General features: G+C 29.7%; 1 protein-coding gene and 2 long non-coding RNA genes across 10 annotated transcripts in view; 1 reads left to right on the top strand and 2 right to left on the bottom strand.

The window, feature by feature from the left end:
• kibra (WW and C2 domain containing protein kibra) overlaps nucleotides 1-22,286 on the top strand; it is a 68,609-nt gene that overhangs the window by 30,305 nt on the left and 16,018 nt on the right. Inside the window, exon 1 of one of the 7 annotated variants that reach the window (XM_076534581.1) lies at nucleotides 9,147-9,313. The exons of 5 other annotated variants lie outside the window; for them this stretch is intronic. The gene's annotated coding sequence lies outside the window, so the exon portion shown is untranslated. Of the gene's footprint in view, nucleotides 1-9,146; nucleotides 9,314-16,146; nucleotides 16,307-22,286 lie in introns of those variants that run through there. One more of the 7 variants, XM_076534580.1, reaches the window with a different exon arrangement.
• LOC105663666 (uncharacterized) lies at nucleotides 2,615-3,670 on the bottom strand. 2 transcript variants are annotated; one of them, XR_001097112.2, is made up of 2 exons: nucleotides 3,092-3,670; nucleotides 2,615-3,014 (listed from the first exon to the last, which is right to left on the bottom strand). It is a non-coding gene; the product is annotated as an uncharacterized LOC105663666 (long non-coding RNA). The 2 variants fall into 2 exon arrangements; XR_013039013.1 differs by having other exon boundaries at nucleotides 2,615-2,965.
• LOC143265021 (uncharacterized) lies at nucleotides 12,679-13,589 on the bottom strand. Its single transcript, XR_013039064.1, has 2 exons — nucleotides 13,164-13,589; nucleotides 12,679-12,876 (listed from the first exon to the last, which is right to left on the bottom strand). It is a non-coding gene; the product is annotated as an uncharacterized LOC143265021 (long non-coding RNA).

Raw genomic sequence — 22,286 nt, 5'->3', positions numbered from 1 at the left:
AATTTACGATTTGATTTGATTTACGAATCAAACTTACGATTATATATTCGAATATACAGTAAAGCAGGTGGAAAGTAATTTTTTAAAATTAACTATTGAATTTCTTCGTATTTAACTATTTGAATACAGTACATTAAGAATACAAATTTTTGTATTTTTATTTCCCTAATTCGAGTGAAATATAGAAATTTAATATTTTATGTTTAATAAATGTAAAAGTACGGTGTATGTCATTTATTTCGTTAAAAAATCTCGTATATAAATTTTTAGTCGAATCGGACTACAAATAAGAAAATTCGTCCACCATGTTGAATCCGCCATTTTGAATTTTCAAGTTCAGACAAAAAATTCGTATTACGCGATCTCAAAAACTTCGAGTAATCGATTTTAAGTTCAATCAGATCATGAATAAGAAAATTCGCCGCCATTTTGAATATTTGACCAAATAAAAATGCATGAGATCTTAAAAATTATGAGTTAAAAATAAGAAATTCATTTTTCAATTTTAAATTTTCAGATTGCTAATTTTAAAATGTAAAAATGTTTCTTTATTTTTAAATATGTATTTCCTTCACCATGTTTAAATATAGATTTCTTTCTATATGTTTAAACATAAATATCTTTCTACACGTTTAAATATAAATTTCTTTCTATATTTTTATATTTATAATTATGTAAATTTCCAAATTATAAACTTGGTATAAACTTAAAACTTACTAATTCAGAAATCTACAAATGCACTAATTTTCTAATTTTCTAAATTCGTCACTTATAAAATTCCAAATCTTGACACACCAATATCTCTAAATTCCTAAATCCAAAAATTGAATTCCGTACATTTCGCGCCATTTCTCACCACCGCGGCCACATTTCCCACCGGTGCCCTTGAGCTTTTCAAGAGACCCACTCCACTGAAAAAATACCAAGCATAAAACTCGAAATTATTTAATACTGCTAAATAGTTGTACGATTTAAATCCAACACCCGGAAGTCCCATCACTCAGCGTCTTAAGCTCCGTGCACACGTGCCGCGCGCACTTTTTCGTTTTCCTTCCTTTCACCGTTTACCTCCGGCCAAAAAAAAAGGTAAATCCAGGGTGGATTTTGCTCGAAATTCTTACACGGACGGAGACACGTCGGGAAGGAAGGGCAGAGCTCGGAAATGCTTAAGAAGAAAATAGAGAGCGCGGTAAAGGAGCGCGACAGGCCTTATGGCGTTGTTGCTCGCCATTTGCCGACGCAGCTTTTCACATTCCTACGGCTCTCTTCCAGAGGCAAACAATGTTAACGACCACGCGAAGAGATCGGAATTCCATCTCTACCGGGCGATACATAAATAGGCCGACGCTTTTACCCGGCGACCAGATAGATACGTACCCGCGTTATTATTCCTTTTTGTAACCGACTATTTTTAGACGGCCACAGCGGAATTTCACGCTTCGCTTTTCCTTCTTTCTTTTCTTTGTTTCTCCGCGATACTCCCTACCGTTTCATCCATCTTTTCGTCTATTCAAATCGTTCGCCCGCTCGATCGATCATAATTAGAGGAAATGTGGTGGGTCTGTTGAGATTTTAGTATTTGAAGGGTTGAGTATTTGTGGAGATGTGTATGTACGTGTATGTGTATGCGGAAGTTTAATTCAGATTTTTAAATTTTGGCATACTCCTGATATGTGTCTTAAAAATAATTTTTGTGAAACTAACAGTAATACTAGATTTCAGGATTTGCAAATTAAATTTTTTTTTATTTAAATATCACATGTTCATATTTTTAAATTGAGACATTTGGAAATTTGATAGTTTGTTGATTTAGAATTGTAAATTTTACAAGTTTTTAAAGTTAGAAATTTGCTTCTTTGGAAATTTAGATGCTTTAAAATTTAAAAATAAAAAATATGTAAATTAAAAAATTTTTAATTAAGAAATTTGTAAATTTGTAAATTTAATATTAGGATATTTATAAATTTATAAATTTATAAATTTGGAAATATAAAATCAAGAAATCTAGAAATTATATAAATTAGAAAATATGGAAATGTGAAGAATTGGAATACTAAAAATTAAAAAATGTTTAATTGTCATACTTATAACAGATTTTTAAAAGTTTAGAAATTTGGAAAAATAAAAATTTGGAAATTAAACATTTTCAAGTTTGCAAATTTCCAAATAGCCCAAATCTCAAATTTTGAATTAGGAATTTAAAAATTTAGAAATTTTTAATTTTCTACTTTTGTCAATTTTTATTTAAATATAATCTGAACAAACTATGGAGATTAGAAATATTTACAGAATGATACCTGTGACTATCGATTGTCGATAAATTATCTCCGCGTTATTTATCGATACGCTGTCGATATATCTGTCATACGATTGACAGTTTAGTATGGCACTATCACTTAAAAGAACAGCTTATAAATAAATGATTACTTAATCAAATAATTAAATAATCTATGAAGTAATTAATTTTTTTAAATAGATTTTCTCAATTAATCCTCCTTAATCAAATACTGACTTAACTTATCAATGAATTTATCTAATCAATTAAATACTAATCACTTAATCTAATCAATTAATCTAAAAATAAATTCATATATTTTTGCGGAAGATTCCGAACTAAGTTTTTGCAAGTTGCAAATATTTTTATTGTTATTACTTTAGGTATTAAATGAAACACAAAAAATGTTAATACTAATTAAAAATATATACATACATATCTTTATAATATCCTAGAATATGTGAACAAATGGACTAATCTAGAATTAATTAATTCGTACTTGTTTTCTTTTTCTTAATTGAACGAAGTTTCATCTTGCGATCGCAATTCCACCTGCTTTTTTCACGCATTGTTCCTTATCATCGCAAGAATGCACGAAGCTCGATTATCAGTTAGTCATCATCGTACGATAACGAGCAATTAAGTGACGTAGTACAGATTCAGATCTGGCTACTGTTTACCGTCGTGTTCCTGAAAAAACACTCCGAAGAAACTTGATTTGTATTTTTTATTCTAAACACTAAGATACAATTAAAGTTATCAATAAAAAAGTACATAAATAAACGTATACATGATAAAGTACTCAAATGAACTTACTTCAAATTAAATATAATTATCCACGTATAAGATTTAAGATAAATTTCATATGCCGAAAATATTTATCGAAGTATGCACGGAGCGTCTTCGATCTTGATAGAAATTCTTATCTAAATCCTTAAGAAATGTTTACGGAACTGTTTCACATAAATCGATTATAAATGGTACTCCGTCGCACGAAATGCATATTATATCGTAAAATGATCTGATGTAGTAAGAAAAGAATAAATCACACCTACGAGCCTTTTTTATTTTCGAGTCATTTCTGTGACACAGCGAGATTTTCGAGCTTGTCCGTAATACGGTGCCATAATTATTCAATTATTTACCACGAAACGACGGCGTTCGGAAGAAAATCGTGACGTTTCGCAAAAGATAGGTTAGGGCGACGTTCGAAGGTACTGTGACAGGGGGCGCCCAAACGTAAACGGTCACCGAAATTGCGCCACCCAAATACTATATTAGCGACAACTGAAGGAATCCCTAATACGGACAAAAACATCAGGTTTTATTTTATTAAATTCATCGCGAAGATTGAATTTCTTTTACTTATAAAAGTTGCTTATTGAAAAGGAATTATTTGACAATAGATATTGATTTGAATTATATGACATTCATGTTACAGTGCTTTTGAATTAATTTATGGTTATGGTAGCTTGAAACCTCTGTATATTATAAGTATGTTACACAAAATCAATTCTCCATATTATGGAATACAATATATAAACAAAAATTATTATTTAAAAACTTTACTACTTTTGAATAAAAAAAAAGTTTTTTCTGTTACATATTTTTAAAATATTTTGAAAATATTATTTAGAAATAAAATTGAATAATTTAAAAATAATTAATTGTTTCAACAATTTAAAAATATTTGATCATTAATGCAATATTCAGATTGTTAGAAAGTACTATAATTAATTTTTTAATATAATTGTTTAATGATCAGAATATTACACATTTTATATAAATGTGAAGTACAGTGAATAACGTAATCAACGCGTTACATTATTAAACTTGAAATCTCGCACAGTTTTAGTCAGTCGCAAGATAATGGTTGTAAATATTCGCGTTCAGACGTCACACTGTCATTGCGACGAAATCGTGTGCCTTCTTGGAAACCGAATAATGTAATTGGTATTGTTATTTTGCCAATACACGTAGATTACACTTGCTTCTTATAAAAAAATTTCATTTCCTTTGCTGATGGAACCGATACAGTGATAAAAGTAAAAAAATTATTGCTTTTGAGGTTTGTTACGAATAACAGTAGATACAGCCACAGTAATATTTGACATTCTTTTATTTGTTATGAAACATATAATTTCTATGAAATTAGTGTGAATTATTATTTAAGAATTTTCCTAACTTGCTAATATTTAGATTTTCAGATTTTTGAATTAGTAAGTTTTTCAAATTTTCAGAATTTTTTCAAATTCTCAAATTTCTAAATTCTCAAACTTCCAAATTCTCAAATTTCCAAATTCTCCAATTCTCCAAATTCTCAAACACCCAAAATTCTCAAATTCCCAAAATTCTCAAATTCCCCAAATTCTCAAACTCCCCAAATTCTCAAACTCTCAAAATTCTGAAATTCCCCAAATTCTCAAATTCCCCAAATTCTCAAACTCCCCAAATTCTCAAACTCCCCAAATTCTCAAACTCCCAAAATTCTGAAATTCCCCAAATTCTCAAATTCCCCAAATTCTCAAACTCCCAAAATTCTGAAATTCCCCAAATTCTCAAATTCCCAAAATTCTCAAACTTCCAAAATTCTCAAATTCCCCAAATTCTCAAACTCCTAAAATTCTCAAATTCCCCAAATTCTCAAACTCCCCAAATTCTCAAACTCCCCAAATTCTCAAACTCCCAAAATTCTGAAATTCCCCAAATTCTCAAATTCCCCAAATTCTCAAACTCCCAAAATTCTGAAATTCCCCAAATTCTCAAATTCCCAAAATTCTCAAACTCCCAAAATTCTCAAATTCCCCAAATTCTCAAACTCCCAAAATTCTGAAATTCCCCAAATTCTCAAATTCCCCAAATTCTCAAATTCCCAAAATTCCCCAAATTCTTGAACTCCAAAATTCTCAAACTCCTAAAATTCTCAAATTCCCTAAATTCTCAAACTCCCAAAATTCTCAAATTCCCCAAATTCTTAAACTCCAAAAATTCTCAAATTCCCTAAATTCTCAAACTCCCCAAATTCTCAAATTCTCAAAATTCTCAAACTGAAAATTCTCAAATCTCCAATTTTCACGATACTTTTCACTAACAAAATAGTACCTATAATACCCCCATCAAAACGGCCATATAACGAGAGACCGTCGCATCTCCACCATCCTCAAACCGGTATACAAGAAAGTTAGAAGAGTACACATATCACGAGTGTTATGTACAAAAGTATTTAACAAAAGTATCAGGGGAAACGGTCGAGGAGAAATTTCCTAGTAAGACTGGCCTCTATATTTGTATAGTACATATAAATACACGACACTAGGTTAATTGCGTCGCAACTGGATGAAACACGTCACTTTGTCTGGTCACTTTTATTTCCCTGATAAGAGGATTTCGACGAAATCTCGATATAACGTTGAACATTCATCCAAAGGGAATGCACGAGTATCAGATGCCGATTTCTCCGAAAGGGAGAGCACCGTAAAGCGATATGCATACCGAATACGTTCTTCAGAATTTCTAACATCTTCCAGCTTGATATTCTAAGAAAAGCTCTCCGAAAGCACGCCGAATCTCTTCTCTTTTTAATCCCGTTAGACGCTTTTGATATTTTCAAAAATGTGTAAATATGTTTTTTCAAAAAAATATTTTTTTTTTGTATGTAATTAATATTTTAAGCTTACTTTATTGATTATTTGTACTTGATGTTTCTTGGTACTTGAAATACTTTTTATTTATTTCAAATATGTTAGTCATGATAAATGAGACATTGCTAAAATACATTGAAGACACAGATTAAAATATTCTGAGAGAAATAGATGAAAGAGTAATAAAAAATATTATGAAAAATATGTGAAGTATAAAAAAATATGATTATAAAAATAATAATAGTAAATATTTAAAAAAATATGTAAAAAATATTCATAATAATAATTATTAAAAATTGTCCAGAAACTATTTATAATAACATATATTATATAATATTTATAATATTAAAAATTGTAACTAGATTTACATTTATCAAAAAAAGTTTGTTATGAATGTCTTTTCTATTTGGTAAAAATATTTATTATTACAATTATGTAAAAAATATTCATAACAAATCCTATTAAAAATTGTCCAGAAACTATTTATAATAATATATATTATATAATATTTATAATATTAAAAATTGTAACTAGATTTACATTTATCAAAAAAAGTTTGTTATGAATGTCTTTTCTATTTGGTAAAAATATTTATTATTACAATTATGTAAAAAATATTCATAACAAATCCTATTAAAAATTGTCCAGAAACTATTTATAATAATATATATTGTATGATATTTATAATATTAAAAATTGCAAAGTAGATTTATATTTTTCAATAAAAGTTTGTTATGAATATCTTCTATATTTGTTAAAAATATTTATTATTACAAATATATAGAAAATATTCATAATAATATTTATTAAAAATTGTCTAAAAACTATTTATAATATATTTTATTATATAATGTGACATTTATAACATTATATAATATTTATAATATTAAAAATTGTAAAGTATTTTTCAAAAAAAGTTTGTTATAATCTTTTACAACTAACAATTTCTTAATATTATAAATACCATATAATATATATTTATTTTAATAAATAAATATTTGTGTAATCGTTTGCTTATTTAAGCTCGATGTATCTAAATATTAATTTATTTTTGTGATTCTGGTCATCGGTGACCCATATAGCTTGCTGAAGAAATATCTCTGGCATGCCGGAAATTATCAGATAGTTGAAATCCTCTCTAAACTTTTGTATTCGTTGTAGATAAAATAGCTGGTAGATATACTTAGAAACTGCTGAAGTATAATATTACAATGTACTTTAGCGACAATTTTCTTGTGCATATTCGAGGTTAAAGTTGAGTGTATTTGAGGTTATGTTCTTTGAGGTCAAAGTTATTATTATAAACACTGCAGAGTGAGTTTGACCTTGTCAAAGTCAAAGTTTCTTTTAGCTGTAAATAAACATAAAAATAGAATCATTGTTTTGTATATTATCAAACATGCTTTTTTTTATGCATAAACAATCTATTTATAGAATAGAACAATAATTGTGTTTTGTATATAAAGTACATAAACACTGGTATTCTTCACGTATGTACATTACATCTGTACATTAAAATTGCATCATACACATTATACTATTTAAAATTTGTATATAAAATGTTATTTACACATTTTATGATTTAGATACAAAATATTATTTATACATTTAGAAAATGTATTATACATATAATAATATGTTTATATTAAAAATACATTATACATATACATAAATTATATTTATGTAATATTATATAATATTAATATTTATTATTATTAAATTTACTTTATTCATTAAATAATAATAAATTTGTTATTTAATTTATATAATATTTATGAACAAATACAGTAATAAAAATAGATATATAATACACATATGTGTATCTTGATATAATACACATTTTATATTAAATTAAATTAGAACAGTCAGAAAAATTTACATTTCTTTAACTAATATATTTATTGTAATGTGTGTACTTATAGTAACAAATCGATATAGTTAGCGTTTCGTGTTGAGCAATACGATCGATAACATTCATACTTTTCTTCAATGAGTATTAGAGGATTTTGATAACGCTTGAATGAGCACCAAGATTCCATCACATATTTATGTTCTGAATATTTCAAGTAAACATTTTAATGGCGTCAAGTTGTTGATAGAACACAAGATTTTTCGATATTGAATATTTAATGGATAAATTTCTTACCCAATAACATGTTTCCTTTATGAATTATCAGCACTGAAAATTTGTTGTTTGGAAATATAGTGAATTGGTCGAATTTTTGGTATTTTGGAAATTTTGAAATTTGGAAATTGATTTTTAAAAATTTTAGTAATTTAGAAAAATTAAATTAATCTTGACTGAACCTAACCTAACTTTCATATAACCTAACCTAAAATTCTGTAACTTTTATCTACTCTAACCTAGCCTAACCTATCAAACATTAATGTACTCTAAACAAATCTAACTGCAAAATGTACCTAACTACTCCCTACCTAAATTAATCTAACTCTAACCTAACTCAATTCAGCAAGGTAACAATTGTAACCTAACTCTAATCCTAACTTAAATCAATCTAGCTCTAATCTAACCTTAACCGACTTAATAATGCGTCACAATCTACCTCAACTTACTAGAATTGAATGCTAAAATTTAACCTAATTTATTTTCTCATATAAATATATTCTTGTATTATATTTATTATATTAAATTATTAGAATTCAATTTCTATTACAAAATAGCACATTAGAGCAAGCTTAAAGTATGAACAAAATAAGTAGAACGATAAATATTATTATCGATATATCATTAACTCTAACCGCACCAGTATATAATTCAGCACACTTCAATATTAGTAATAAAAAACACAAACGTCAAGAAAATCTCATAAACTTTGCAATATAAAATAAGAAACTATGTGAAACGTTCCTTTGACCGACTTGATACAATTGGTTCCATATATCGATACCACAAAATATCGATCAATACAAAATATCACTACCGTATCGATAATTGTGAACATCGTCTCCCACACATCCGAATACGTTCAAGGTTAATTTTTATCCGTCCACCGTGTATAAACTCGACCCGAGCATTCCATTGCCCCTATTCATTCCCATTTACATTCCAGTATTCATCAGTTACTCCATCGCCGCCATTCATCCAATTGTTTGTTTCCGTTTGGAAATCGACCTTGAATATTTTCCATCAAAATCGATCTCTCTCGCTCGCTCGACGTGTCGGCAGCTCGCGCGCCAGAATCCACGATTTTCAGTTGCCAATTTCGTCGGCGGTGCGCGCGCGTTCGGCAAGAAAAAAAAATCGCATAAAAACCGAAAGAAAAGAAACAACATCGGGGGATACATTTCGTGCAAGGAGATACGATTGCTCGAAAGTTAAGAGCTTTTGCTTCGTCTGCAGACACCTTCGTTCGCTCAACGGGGCATCGAGTTATCGGTATGTACACCACGATAATGGCATCGCATTCCATTCATATCAGCATCGCTCGCTCGCCACCGCAGCTCTCCCTATCCCTCCTCTCCCCCCTTATCCCCTCTCACTGGTCCCCCCGCCCCCCGGAGGTGCCTACAGGCTCGTTCCATCGCGTCGCGCGCATCGCGCATGCTTCGTCGCTCCGTTCAACCGCGACGCCGATTGTGAACGAGCCTTTACGTGGCCCGATCGTCATGCTGACTTCACCTGGTGCGCATTCCTTCTTCACCACTGCTGGAAAACGGCTCGCCGTGAAAACCTATCTTTTCGACGCTCTGACTCGTTCGCGATAGTCGCAACGATTTCGCCGATTCTTTTCATGTACGTTTCCTCTTTAAATCGGTACAAATAGTTTTAGATGAACATTTCAGAAAGCAAATTGTCCGGGGAGATTTCGATGATTGTGTAGAACGTACGATTACAATGACCTTGGCATATTTTGTTAGGTGGAATCTGAGTCACTTTTATTTATATATATATATATATAATTGCTGCTGGGGCTTAGTTTCAGATACTTGCAAGAATTAATTAAATTTGTATTTTTAATATGTTCTATTACTAAATATTTATAATAATATTGGTTATATGCGACATATTATAGATACATTAGTAAACATGTAACCATATGTCATATTGGGTATTTGTGACATTTTCTAATGTCGTTTATCTTCTACATTATAAATTACATGGGTCAAGTGAGAACAATACGTTGAAATACAGTATACTCGAATATTAGGGATAATAAAAATTACAAACTGATAATATAGTTGACTGTATAGTAATAAAATGTGCTTTATGTATACTACTGTATGTTGAAAATTTAACCGAAGTTTTTATATCTCAGAAACTAAGGTGAAGAGGTGACTACGTACGTAAGCAGTTATTCGGAATGGTGACCTTGACAGCATATCTCAAGGTCATCAGAATTGACGCATGTGCCCTTCTATAAATAATTATCGCACTGAAAATATTTTTGCGAGTATCCATGAAATTAAAGGCGATTCACGGTTATATGTACAGAAAAAAAGTTATTCAAAATGACCTTCGCTGTACATTTCAAGGTCATTGAAATTGTTGGAGTGTGCCCTTTTCAATATAATTATCTATGGTACGTGGACGCGTAGACGAGATATGAAGGTCAAGTTCGGTTTTCTAGATGATTTTATATTTTTTTTTCACCGTTCGGTGCAATTTTTTTTCTATATGAAAGTTTTTACTCATTTATGGTGAAAATTTATGACCTCAAGAGATATTACATTATACTAATATTTTATTAATTAATATTTTATATTAACATTTTATATAAATAATATTTCTGTGTTATATTAATATTTTATATTAATTGTCATATTTACAAATCTTAAATTTTTTTAATTAAAAAATTAACTATTAATTTATATGTAGTTTTCTTGTTTTCTATATAAACTTTACTAAAGTATATAAGCTACATAAGCAATAAATTTTGATAATAATACATTATTTAATGTCAGTGAAATATTGTTCAATGTATTTTTATGAACCGGTGTATCACTTACAAATAATATTCGTGTAAATGTTAAAATATAATTAGAGAATTTATTCACTATCATATACACGTACAAAAATTATAACTTTGCTGAAAAAACTATTTTTCAGTATTATTCTTCTAACCTTGTTGAATATTTCGGTGTTCTGATTAGAGGATCGCTGCTTTTATAATTAGACGTTTCCACGAGACTGTGTACCACGGACAGATAAAGAGACGATTTTCAGAACTCGAATCTGCTTAATTTATGAGATTTCCGTAGAATTATTTGGATCCAGATTGATCGAAGTTTTCGAGAAATTCGATTCTGCAGAAAACGAACGGTCAAAAGTGTAGATAAATTGACCGAGCTAATTTCAAGAAAATTGATTTTAAATAGATCAGAACATATACTGGAGGCAAATATTAAAGAAATTAAATATTTTTTATTTATCATTGATTATGATTAAAAATAATTTTTCAGTAAATCTTAGTGACGTCTAGGGACATTCAAATCTAGGGATATTCTGAATGTATTCAAATTTTAAGATATTCGAATTGAATGATATTCTGATCTAGAGATATTTGGAATCGGTGATATTGACATCTAGGGATATTCTGATTTATTGCTAACTAGGGATATTGAAGTTTATTGCTGACTAGGGATATTCAAATTGAGTGATATTCTGATCTAGGGATATTTGGAATCTGTGATATTGACATCTAGGGGTATTCTGATTTATTCATGACTAGGGATATTAAGGTTTATTGCTGACTAGGGATGTTCGAATTAAGTGATATTCTGATCTAGGGATATTTGGAATCGGTGATATTGGCGTCTAGGGATATTTTTATTTATTAATAATTACTGATATAAAGCTATATTGGTAACTACGGATATTCGAATCTAGGGATATTAAATTCTGGATGTATTCATATTTTGAAATATTCGAATTGAGCGATATTCTGACCTAGGGATATTTGAAATCTGCTATATTGAAATCTAGGGATATTCTGATTTATCAATAACTAGGAATATTAAGGTTTATTGGTAACTAGGAATATTCGAGTCTAGAAATATACCTACCACAGTACATTCGAAACTAGGGATATTTTTGTTCAGTAATATTGAGATCTAGAAATATTTTCCTCTAGTGATATTGAAATCTAGAGATATTTCTATCTAGATATATTAGCAGTCTGGTATATCAAATTATAGTTATGTCAGAATCTAGGGTTATTAAAATCTAGAGAAGTCTTAAAACCTTGAAATTTGAGAATCTAGGGATATAGGCATCTAGACATTTCGAAATATGTATATATCTTGATATATCACATACACACACCACACATACGTAGTATAAATAAATTTCATTAATTAATAATAAGCATTGTAAAATTAATGCAGTAGGAATGAAGAAATTTCTTAGTACGTTGATCGTCGAAACAAAAATAACCGTGTTTAATAAATCATCCGATAAGATGGATTATTTAAGATATTAAAAATGTTTAATGAAATACTTCATTTTGTTATAACAGATTATTTATGTCACTAATACAATATAACTGTTGATATAATAACTTTGATATAACTCAAAATTAACTATCTAACTATTTTTGTTTCTTAATTATTTCATCAGTTAAAAATTGTAAGTATCACAATTCTAAATAATATTGATATTATTACAGTTGTATTTATTATTTGCTATATTTAGCAAACTCATACATGTTATTAAAAAATTAATTTGTAGTATTATAAAATAGTCAAATTCTACCGTATGTTCAATATTAAACGAATCAAAATTAATATTATAAATGTAAAGAGTTTGTGATTTTATCTAACCCGTTAATAACTGTAGTTACAAAATAAGTATATTCGTTCTTTTTTTGCCACAAAAATGTGCTAAATTTGTCTTCAGCAAGTGCTATGGCATTCTTAGGTTATGTTTTGATTTTGGAAAGACGTGTTTGCGAAGTAACCGTCTGCTATCTGCTATATTGATTCAATGATAATAAGCTGAATCTGAAAAAATATTTAATTAGAGATACAACTTTTCCTTTGTATCTCATTTATATAAGGTAATTATAGAAGAATTTAATTCCTTGCTACTACATGCTTTACTTCATTGCTATTCCATTTTATATTTACAGAACAAATTTTTAAATACTTTTTAAATTTAACGAGGTTAGGATAGACGAAATATGTAGGAGGTTATCCTACATATTTACGTGTTATACCATTTTATACTACATATTGAATAATTTTTATGCTACGTATTGAACAATCGTATGCATATATTAGTTACATACCTGCATATTATTCAATTCGTACAAAATGCTTGTATACACTCATTATTTGCTTACTTGAATACACATTATTTTATTTCTACACATTTGGCACTGGAATGCGTATGTATTTACTTAAACGTTATTTGCATGCTTGTATTATCGAATGAAAGTATTTTTAAGATTCCATCGCGATCGTCGACAAAGTAATTGTTTCCTGACGCGAATACGCTGCCTTCGTCAACCGAGGAGGTTAAAAATCTGTGAACGTGTAACATCTAGATTTATGTTCGCTGGTATGGTCGTTACGTGTGAACGTGGAATGCGAGTTGCGAGAGGAAGTGCGTGGCTTCATGCGAACAACAATAAATAGCGAACGCACAATATATATCCAAACTTTCTCTACGAAGAATTCTTCTACCTTACCGATAAGATGCCAGGTAGTATTATGTGAATGCGCACGTGCCACCATCTACGTGTACACATGACTCACATATATAAACACGCTACTTTTTATAAACAGAATGAGAAATAAATTTTACTTAACGGAGGTTATCATGAGTGTAATATAATCGAATTCGGAGAAACAGAACGCAACAAAATTGCAAGTCTATACTGTATTTAATATATTTCTTAATTTTTATTACTTCTTGACATCGGTAAATAAAATTCGAATTGTAAGCGGTATTAATATTACATCAACACGTTTAAGGTTATATTAATACTGCCACATTGAAAATTGACGTATGTGATCAAATAATATAGATTATTAAAAATATAGAGACAAATTAATTTTTTAGCTTAATTATTAATATGTCAATGTATATAATTTATTGAATATTAAGAAAATTAAAAATTATATTTTGTGATATGTTCTTTTAATTGAGTTTTAAATGCCTTTTTAATTTTAAATTAAACAATTTAATTAAACAGTTTTAAATTAAACAATTTAATTGAGTTTTAAATGCCTTGTCTTCAGGTGTTCATAATGATAATTAAACTGTTCATTTTGTAAAGTAATAAGTGGAAAATGTATAGTAAATTGGAACATATCCGATAGTATTCTGAATAATTGCAATTATAGCGTGACGTGTTACATATGTCCGTTTTCACTGTGGTGTGCAACGTATTAACATGTTGCCAGCCATTTTGAGCAGTGGTAACTGACATGTTGCGATGTTTCAAAGTAATCTAATGATCAAAAGTAAATACAATATTTGTATAGAATTATTGGTGCATTAGTAATACAATATAGTAAATTTGGAAAAATTTATACACTTAAAAGTTTTCAAGGTTTCAAAGCTCTTAGGTTTTAAGGACTCCAAATCCTCAAAATTCTTAAACTAAAGAATACAAATTTTAATGTCAAATTACAAAATCATCGAAATCCTAAAATTTCAGTTTGAAAATTCTAAAAATTTCGAAAAATAAATTGCAAAAATTCTTAAAATTTCTATTATTTTCAAAATTCTTAAAATTTCAAATATTTGTAAAATTTTTTAAATTCTAAAATTTCGAAATTTTGAAAATACCAAAGATTCTCAAAATTTTAGAAATTCTAAAATGTTGAAAATTCTCAAAACTTCAAAAGCTGGAAAATGTCTAAATTTCGAAAATTTTGAAAATCCCAGAATTTCGAAAATTTAAAAAATTCTAAATTTAAAAAATCCCAAAATTTCAGAAATTCTAAAATTTGGAAAATTTAAAAATTTCTAAATTTCGAAAATTTTGAAAATCCCCAAATTTCAAAAATTCTGAAAATTCTAAATTTCAAAAATCTCAAAAATTCAAAAATTTTTAAATTTCGAAAATTTTGAAAATCCCAAAATTCCTAAAATTCTAAAAATACCCAAGGTTTAAAAGATTTAAAATCCTAAAAAATTCTGAAACAGAATTTCAGAACTGATAAAACATTCTGTTCTTTTTGTTAGATCATCTGAACATATTAATAATCGTTTACATCGAATCGCTTACCGCAAGCAGATCCTAATACTTGTAACATGTTTTGATAATGATAATAACGTATTAATCACGCAGCAATTATAAGAATAGGTAAACGTACGATAAAAGTAAACTCGTAACAGGATGCTATAAGCATGCTCATTAATATATTACTACCGTTGAGCGTACATACTTGAAAGAACATGATTTTTATTTTAATTGAGCTCCTAATGTTAATTTCATTTCACTTCATTATTTTCAGTAAATTTTAATTGAAAAATTCACCGATTGTTATGCAGTTAAAATATACGTTCAATTAAAATATAATTATGGAGAGAATGCGTTTCAAAATAACGCAATTTTAATAATAATAAATTCCTCGTGTGATATTATCTTATAATCCCTGAACTTCAGAATGTGGAGTTTTAAATTATTTAATCTTAATTTTTCATATCTCTGCGAATATCGGTAACATAAAAATGAATAGATTATTCATAAAAATTCATAGTTTAAGAATTAATGTATTTTCTTTAGTTTTCAATTGCACATTAATTTTCATGGTAATTACTTTATTTTTAAAGCGATAATTTGCGTCAGACACATAATTCGATTAATAGATTCAGGGTAACTGAATTTTTGATACTCTCCCAAAGTCGCTCATTGTTCTTGATGCTTTGTTTGAAATTAGTCAGCATGTATGTCATGCACTAGCGTCAGTCAATAGTTATTCGTAAATATAATGAATCATCCCAAATGATGAAAAAAGTTACGGTTTGATAAGTAAATAAATCACTGTTTCTTTTGCATATTACGGAAATTGTATTATTTTTGTTTTACAGTTATTTTAAGATACATAATATTATACGTATAACCATAGATAATTTATATATCTATATCTGCAACGATACTAGAATTGTTACTGTACACTTCACACCGGCAGGTAGCGCTTATGGAAAACACGTGCGATTTTATGGTGTCAACCACTTGTTTGAATAAATATTAAACTTGAAATTAAACATTAAATAGACATTTAAAATAAAACACAAGTAGTTTAAAATAAAAATTACTCGGTAGTGATACGTAAATACAATATTAAAGAAATCTAAATTGTGTCTATGAATTTGTGAAAATGAAAATCGAAACTAACCTCAAACGCAACTTGGTGCGTGAAAAATATGTGGCAGCCATAATACTATTGGCGCGTAATCCACAAATATTCATTTCAAGTAAGTTCTTTCTTTTTATAATCACTAAAAGTTCTATTGTATCCCAACTGCAATAATTAAACGATTTTTTATAGTAAATTGAAATGTATATTCGTTTTAAAAACAAAACATATTACAATAATTACAAACAAAAATATTTTAAATGTATAATAGATACGTAAACATTGTATATATTTTTCTACAAAATTCACTATGATCTAATGTTGTCAAACTATACATATATTTAAAGAAAAAAAAAACAAAGGATTTAATGTGTCATTGTGTGTAAATTTCTCCGTACACGCTTAATCACATTATGTTTTTTGTTTTCGATGATAATAATAATCTAGAGATTGTCTGATTTATTGTGCTCACGAAAGCAACGATAATTCTCGTTTATATACACGCCAGTTAGTATAAATATTTAATTATGTACTATTGTTTAAACTTCTAAAGATTTCTTCGATATTCTAATATATCGTTTTTCATGTATCGCGTTGATTACTGCAGTGAAGTGCACGTGCTTAATAAGGCAAATTAAAATTTTAATTACGAGGTGGATAATTATTATTTAGTTTCTACTAGGAATATTTCGGAACCGAGGTTAGGGATTTAAAAATTCGAAAATTAGGGATTTTGAAATTTTCTGATAATAAAAAAGAAAATATTGTAATCTAGTGCAGCTGATACCTAGGGATATTTTGTAGGTTTATTGAAATCTGGGGATATTCGGTCTGAAGACATTGAGATTTAAAAATATATAATTGTAGAAATATTTGGATTTAGGAATCTGGAATATTGGAAAAAAATTTTTTTAATTTAATTGTATCAATAAAACTTAAATAATGTTAATAAAAATTAAATAATATTAATATTGAATTAATTTCATAAAGTAGCAAGCATAAAAATTTATTTACATTAAACTAACACAGTTGTGTTCTCTAATAATTTATAATTTCAGTTCGTTACTTTACATACATTCATATTCACCGATCTGTTAAATTCTTAATACAATTTTCCACCTTTCATATCTTCCATAAATTCCGTGACTCCAACTAATACATTAGTAACCAACTAAATAAATAATTAAAACAGATATAGCGGTAAAATAAATTTCTTTATCGCTATGATCGCAAAATGTTTCATGGAAATCCGCCAGAAGTCGCGTATTGTGGCGACTTCTATGGGTAAAATCGCGTACTTCATACGTAGTTGCGTGTTCTGTACGAGTTGGTACAAGTTAATACCGGACGTTCGTAAGTTCTAGAAACTCGAACGCATTTTGTTCAAAAAATGTTTAATTCGTAACTAATGAGATAGGGTCTGTTAAATCCTAACATTATTTAACCTATCAAGTTAATGTATCTTTTTCACATGCAACTTTGTAAGTTTTTAAACGTGGTAATAAATATAATCCACAATGTGTGTCTATTACAATTTAATTTTTAATCATCTGTAAATATTTTAACATTTTCTGTTGACACGCTATAACTTTTACGCGGGAAAATAACAATAAAGTAAAACTGTTATAAAGTACATAAAAGAAATTTCGTAGAATTATGACATGTATGCAACTATGTATACTTAAATGTTTTTGTGAAATTATTATTTTCCGAGACTCCAGTGACACTTATTTCTTTCGACGGGGATATGTAATTTTACTGTATTCTTCTTATTGGGCGTTTTAAAACGTTTTTAATGAGCTGAATGAAGTGCAATTTAGTTCATTATTCCTCCGCCTTCTAACTTATTCTTTGTCCCTTAAACACATATTATGAAAAATAAACCTTAATTAAATTAATATACGTATTTGATAAATTCTCAACTTTTTTTAAGCTGTCAGAAACTTTTATAGTGATACATATAGGCGCTTCTTACAATTAACTGTTAAGGAGTTACATAATTTTTAATTGAGGCAATTGTTTGAAATTGCAAATTAAAATGGAATGTTCTTCTGGATAAGGACAATTATATAGGAATTGTATATTATTGTCTTCTGATCTTGTGGAACACAAAATGTAATTTGTACATTTTTTAAATATTCAAATCATCAATTTTTGAGATCAAAATTTTCAAATTTTGAAATTATGATTTTATACACGCTATTATAAATAAATCTATTCCGGACGCGTGTGCATAATTATAATTCCATTTGTAAGAGGAACATAATAGAGAAGAATGTGCAGGTTAAAAGGGACGAAGAATGATGTATCGAAAGTATGAAAAAGGGGGAAATCAAGGGAAAGAGAAGGAATTCCCGAAAGGGTGCAGCGGGTCACGTGTGTAGTCGATCCCTTGCATTAGCCGTGAATTCTTCTTTTTCTTTCCCCTTCTTCTCTCTTTCTCTCGGGAGCCACGTGCGCCCCAAGAAATTCCTCTTTTGTATCCTTCGGCCTTTGTTCGGCAACAGCTGTCCGACCGAAGAAATGCTTTTCTCCGTCGTCAGTCTACTGCTCCACTCGTTCCTGATTCTTTTTCCCGCCTGCCTGCTACCGAATCGTCAAATTTTAATTGGATTACCGAATTCGCTCTTTATTTTGCACATTTTTCTTCTATTCGAATTAAATCGTACGGACACAAGAGGATAAAAAGATTTTCAAGTTCAGTAAGTGGAATGATTCTCTTTCAAGGAGGATTCTAAATTAAGATCGTTTGGAATTAGAGATAAATCGATAAGCTTGTAGAAAAAGTTGCAAAGATTTCAATTTTGGATGTTTTAAAATTTCGGTTGAATTTAAAACTTGACATTCCTGAGTTTCGATGTGCGATAATTGGAAATTGAAAAATATGAGATTCTAGAATCCAAAATTCTAAAATTCCAAAATCCGAAATTTCAAAATCCAAAATTGTAAAATCTAAAATTTCGAAATTCCAAAATTGCTAAATCCAAAATTTCAAAATTCCAAAATCCAAAATTTCAAAATCCATAATTCCAAAATTGCTAAATCCAAAATTTCAAAATTCCAAAATCCAAAATTTCAAAATCCATAATTCCAAAATTCCAAAATCCAAAGTTCCAAAATTTCAAAATCCAAAATTCCAAAATTTCAAAATCCAAAATTCCAAATTTGAAGATTCAAAATTCAAAAATTTCAGAATCCAAAAATCCAAAATCCAAAACTTCAAAATCCCAAATTTCAAAATTCCAAAATCCAAAATTTCAAAATCCAAAGTTCTAAAATTCCAAAATTCGTTAATCCAGAATCCAAAATTTCAAAATCCAAAATTCCAAAGTCCAAAGTTCTAAAATTTCAAAATTCCAAAATCCAAAATTCGAAAATTTCAATATCCAAAATTCCAAAATCTAAAATTTCAAAATTCCGAAATACAAAATTCCAAATTCCAGTGTTCCGTAGTTCCAAAATTTCAAATTTCATGATTCCAGAATTCCGAGTTTTATAATTCAATATTCCCAATTTCCAAACTCAGTAATTTCAAAATTTCGAAATTCGAAAATCCAAAGGTCCGAAAATTCCATTAATTCCAATGTTCCAACAAACCATTAAACTTAATACTTCCAGATTTACCATAATCCAGAAACCTTTAACTTGAATTAATAACACGAAAGGAATTTATCCCGAAAATGTTGCTTTCACCACCAATCTACCCACGCCCATCCACTCGTAATTAATCCGAGCGATCATAATTATATAAAGTTCTGCCCCCTCACACAGTCCGCTAATAAAATCATAAGAAACTGATTTTACATAACGCGGCGCTTCGATCAGAAACTCTCCGAAATTCTGTAGGAAGCCCCATTACGCGTGCGTTGTTCAGCGACGCCCTTCGCATTCGCCGGAAGAAGCTGGCTTTCGAAATTTCCACCGGTTGCGTATTCACAAGAAAATCTCACGAATGCGCCCAATTACAAAACACCGCGGGCATTCCTGAACAGAGAGATCCATAGTACGGTATATAGTGGGCCGACACTGGCTCCGTTGGCTATCTATCCCTCTTTCTTGGTTCGTTCTCCTCGTGGTATGAGCGGCCGAGTAGTTGGCGCACTATAAAAGGGGGCCCTTCGCCTCGGAACGGGGCCCCGCAGACCGGCGAGCAGCGTTCAGATAAATATGCGGGAGGGGCCGGAATTCCTCACTCGGCTGCATTCCAATCGCTCTTCCTCCTCCGCCATCTCACCACCACTACCATCGCCGCACCATCACCATCGTCCGCACACCGATGTTCTTATATTTGCAACCTCTACTACTGCTGCCTGCCACTATCGCAACGCAACAATGATACGCAACGCAATACGACGAATACCAACACCGATGACAGTTACAACAACAATAAACTTCTTGGGATACGGGCGTACTGTGATCGCATCAATCGATTCCTATATTTTTATGAAGAATGTACGAATCTTCCAATGAAAACATTGGCAGATTTTTCCAATTTTATATTCGGGGATTTTAGAGATTTGCGAATACGTACATTTTTTAATTAAATAGTTTTTAATGTTCAGATTTTTTTGTTATTATGTCTTTAGGTTTGCAAATTTTAATTATTGTATTGACAAATTATTAAGATTAATTAGCAGGGTACTAAATTCTTTAGTTAACAAATTATTAAATTAGCAAATGTATAAATGACTAAATTGCTGTTGTGGACTAGTGAATAACCAAATTGCCACGTTATCTAGTAACAAAATTAGCAAATTATCTAGTTACTAAATTACCAAGTCCAAATTCTAAATTTTTTAATTTTATATTTCTAAATTATAACATTTACAAATTATCATCTCTGTAACCTAAAATTGAAAATTTTTGTATTTGGTAATTTTTTACTATGAAACTGGAGAAATTTAATTTTGTACTTGTAACTATGTGTATATACTTTGATATCCCTATATATTTAAATATCTAAATTCCCAAATTCCTAACTAAAAATTTTCAACTTTCTTAACTACAAAATTCGCTAGTTCCTCAAATAAAAAATTCCCAAATTTCTCAAGCAGAAAATTCCTAATTTCTCAACTACAAATTTCCAAACTTTCTTAATTAAAAAATTCCCTATTTCCTTAAGTAAAAAATCCCCAAATTTCCCAGTTAAAACATTCCTAATTTTCTAAGAAAATAATCCTTAATTTCCTAACTAAAAAATTCCAAAATTTCCCAACTGCAAATTCCTAATTTTCCAACTAGAAAATCCCCAACTTTCTTAACTAAAAAATTCTCTATTTCCTCAAGTAAAAAATCCCCAAATTTTCTAATTAAAAAATTCTCAAATTTCTCAACTAAAAGTTCCCAAATTCCTCAACTAAAAATTCCCAAATTTCTCAACTAAAAAACTTCCCATATTTCTCATCCAAAAAATCCCCCATCCCCATAAATCTCTCTCGTCAAGCACCTTGCAACCCATTGCCCATGATTTCTCCATGAGGCACTTGACCTGGCCATCATTTCCACACAAAGCATCCACTATCACTGCCAATAACAACAGCGATAACCACAAGTTTTTGCTAGCTCGGTACATATACACGTCCGCATTACGTTCTTTTTTGTAACGAAATAGGCATACGTATAATTTACTTTTTCAACGGTCGTTCCAGCGTTATTCTCGATTGTTCTGCTTATTTCCTTTTTGCACGCTTATTCGCTCCACCATTCGCGACTACCCCGCCATCTTTCTCTTGTCTCTACTAGGATGCCCATCAAAGATATTCATTTCGCTGTTTCGCTCGACCACGAGATGCCAAGCTCGTCTTTTCCTTCGTCTTCGTCCAGAGACCCCTCCCCTCCTCTCTCTCCCCCGTGCGCGCTTTTTTTTCCCTTTCTTCTTACACGGGATTGTCTTACTTTGTTCTCCTACGTTTCTCGTAATTTTTGCTTCTCTTTCTTGTGTACTAAAAAGGTAGGTTCTTCTCTGGTTTTTACAGCTTCAAGATCGGGGGATCGATAGACACGTGTACGCTCACGTACACACCGGCGTGCAACTCATGAATGCGCTCGTGCGTGCGCGTTGTTTCGCAGGAATTATTATTGTAGGTGGTGGATCTTCC

Source organism: Megachile rotundata, chromosome 8, assembly GCF_050947335.1.
Source record: "Megachile rotundata isolate GNS110a chromosome 8, iyMegRotu1, whole genome shotgun sequence".
NCBI lineage: Eukaryota > Metazoa > Arthropoda > Insecta > Hymenoptera > Megachilidae > Megachile > Megachile rotundata.
This window is presented reverse-complemented; position numbering and strand designations above follow the sequence as displayed.